Genomic DNA, 3,258 nt, shown 5'->3' on the forward strand with positions numbered 1-3,258 from the left:
TGTCACAAGATAATTTGTTAAATTTTGCTAAGTGAATACAAAATGTCTCAGAATATTTACTGGGAGAACTGTGTTTCAAAAATTATTTTGATATAGAACAAGAATTGGGAATAGTTTAATTTAGAGCATTTGAGAGTCCCTGAAATTATCTGGTACATATCCTACCTTGGTAGGAAATGTGTAAGAATTAAAGAATGTAGCATGTTGAAAATGCAGCATTTCTTTTAATTCTTTGATCTTGTTGGTGACTTACACTGCCCTTGACTCTGTTCCAGCCATTTTCAACAGTTACATGGAAGGAAGAAACCAAACCCGGGTTACAGAGTTTATCCTGCTGGGACTCTCAGAAGAGGTGGGGCTGCAGTCACTGCTCTTTTGGCTGTTCCTGTCCATGTACCTTGTCACCTTCACTGGGAACCTGCTCATCATCCTGGCCATTCTCACAGACTCCCGCCTCCACACACCCATGTACTTCTTCCTCTCCAACCTGTCCTTTTCAGACATCTGTTTCACCTCCACCACCATCCCTAAGATGCTGTTGAACATCCAGATGCAGAGCAAAGTGATCACCTATGAAGCCTGCCTCAGCCAGATGTACTTTTACATGCTTTTTGCAGGAATAGACAACTTACTCTTGACAGTGATGGCCTATGACCGGTTTGTGGCCATCTGTCACCCACTGCACTACATGGTCATCATGAACCCCAAGTTCTGCTGCACCCTATTTCTGATATCCTGCCTATTGAGTGCTCTTACCTCTCTAATACATGACTTAATGATTTTGAGACTCTCTTTTTGCACAGAGCTGGAAATCCTGCACTTTTTCTGTGAACTGAATCAGGTGATCCAACTTGCTTGCTCTGATACGTTCCTCAATGACCTGGCCATGTATCTGGCAAGTGGGCTTCTGGGTGTTGTTCCACTCACTGGCATCTTCTCCTCTTACTCTAGAATTGTAACTTCCATTTTGAGAATTTCATCAGTGAAGGGCAAGTATAAAGCATTTTCCACGTGTGGGTCTCACCTCTCGGTGGTCTCCTTGTTCTATGGTACAAGCCTTGGGGTGTATCTTAGTTCTGCTGCTTCTCAAAACTCCAGAGCATGTGCCATCGCCTCAGTGATGTTCACAGCGGTGACGCCCATGCTGAACCCCTTCATCTATGGTCTGCGGAACAGAGACATCAAGCAAGCCCTGAGAAAACTCTTTAGCAGAGAGATATTTTCTGCATTTAGGATTCTTTGTTTCAAGATAAAGACTTGAGTAACAGGGCTTAAAGCTCTAGAAGACCTAGATCATGGTATTTGCATCAGTTCATAGGCTGACAATCTGTAGTCTATCTTTCTACAGTAATCGGTTGATAGAAGTTTTTCATTCATTATGAACAACTATTTCTTCTGTATTTTTAAATTTTTTTATGTATTTATTTTGAGATGGAGAGCAAGAGATTGTGGGGAGGAGCAAAGTGAGATTGATGGAATATCACCAGCCATGTCCATGCAATCAGTGCAGAGCTTTCAGTGGGACCTGCTCTCTCCCTCTCACTGTCCATCTCCTACTCATGCTGTTTCTGTCTCTCTCAAAATAAATGAATAAACGTATAAATTCAAAGCATTAAAAACAAGGAAAACTGTTAGAGTAATAACCAAATTCAGCAAAGTTGCAAACTATAAATCATGCAAATATATAACTCATGTAGCCAATGGAATGAATGTACCATGAGGAGAAAAAAAACATTCTAATCACATTACAAATGTGTGACACAATCTCAGTGAAAGAGGTGGGCAAAGGAGTGCAGAAAGACAAGATCTGGGAAAAGAGGAGTCTGTAAAACTGGATGTGAAAGACATTGCACAGAAACATGGCTCTACACTTGAGAAAATCCTCGAGGGTACTGTTAACAATGCGGGTACTCCTGCACATGTGAACTGAAGTTGAACATCTAAGAAAATGGAGAGTAAATGGTGTGAATGAGGTTATCATATTTGGTGTGGGACTTTACATGGAAGCAAGGTGGAATAGCTCTTATGATCCTTTGGTAATAAATACAGAGGGTTACATATAGACACGTGCATGGATGTTGGCATATACACAGAGTGGCAAACACTCAGATGTTCCTTGCCAGGTCAGTTGATGGGATATAGAGACCCTGGTAGCAACAAGCACAGCAAGTTCCAAGATCTTGAGTCCCATCCCATCATCCCATAAAATAAAACAGGGCTCCTTGCAGAAACGAGTGCCTATAGGGCTCCAGAGGAAAATACAATAAGCTGAAAGTGAAGCTGAAGCACCTTTTCCTGTAACACAGAATGAAATGCTGCCCCCCCCCAAAACCCAAGAATGATGGAGACAGGCCAAAGGGACATATCAGCTAACTGAAGGACTCTCCATTGCCAAAGCTGAAACAATGTGAGCAACAAAATAAATAGTATTGAGTTATAATACAGACTATATCAACTAAATAATTGAAAACTAAAGACCGATAACATAATCTCAAGTGCAGAAGAAAATGAATGATTTACAGAAATATTCTACTCTTAAGGAGGTGGAAGAGAACTCCCACTACATAGATGGGGTTGTACCCAGAAAGTCCCTACAGGAGTACAGGATGGAAGAAAGGGAAAAGAGAAATCTGACAAGTATCGTGTCAGCTAGGGCATCAATGTCTACACCAATGAGAATTGGGCATGTTGACAGTGTGTATCCTTGATGTCAGGAAATGAACATGCCTGTCTCCCTCTCTGGTCTTCTGGTCCAACATCTACAGTCCCAATCTACTCATGAAAAATAAAATAATAAGGCAAACCAAAACAAAGCTTATTTACAGGATGCCTTAGCAGTATTCCTAAAACTCTCAAATGCTTCCAGAACAATTAAGTGCTGAGAAAAATTCACTGCATGTGGATGCTCAGCAGGTATGAGGATTAAAGTAACCTATGTGAGAAACAGGACGTGTTTGTAACAGCAGAAACTAGGAAGGGAGCTCATGAGAACCCCCTGAAAATCATAGCAAGTTTCTTTTGTAAATGCAAAACTGTTCAATTACTAAAGCTAATTAAAAATTGAAACTATTAATGAAAAGCAAAGTCTTTGGAAACACTGTGCTCTGAACATATCCCTAAGGGTCTGTCATGTGTATAAGCGGTACCACTGCTGTGAGTGACTCTTCTCATTGGTAAAATAAAATAATACCACATACAAGCTTTTGAAATTTTTCAATAAATGAAAAATTTCTTTTAATATTTTGGTAGGCAGCAATA

General features: G+C 40.4%; 1 pseudogene; it reads left to right on the plus strand.

Annotated features, from left to right (window-relative positions):
* Positions 1–292: 292 nt before the first annotated feature.
* Positions 293–1,253, plus strand: LOC144237889 (olfactory receptor-like protein OLF4; annotated as a pseudogene).
* Positions 1,254–3,258: the final 2,005 nt, after the last annotated feature.

This window comes from Crocuta crocuta, unplaced genomic scaffold (genome assembly GCF_008692635.1).
Source record: "Crocuta crocuta isolate KB4526 unplaced genomic scaffold, BGI_CrCroc_1.0 scaffold755, whole genome shotgun sequence".
Lineage (NCBI taxonomy): Eukaryota > Metazoa > Chordata > Mammalia > Carnivora > Hyaenidae > Crocuta > Crocuta crocuta.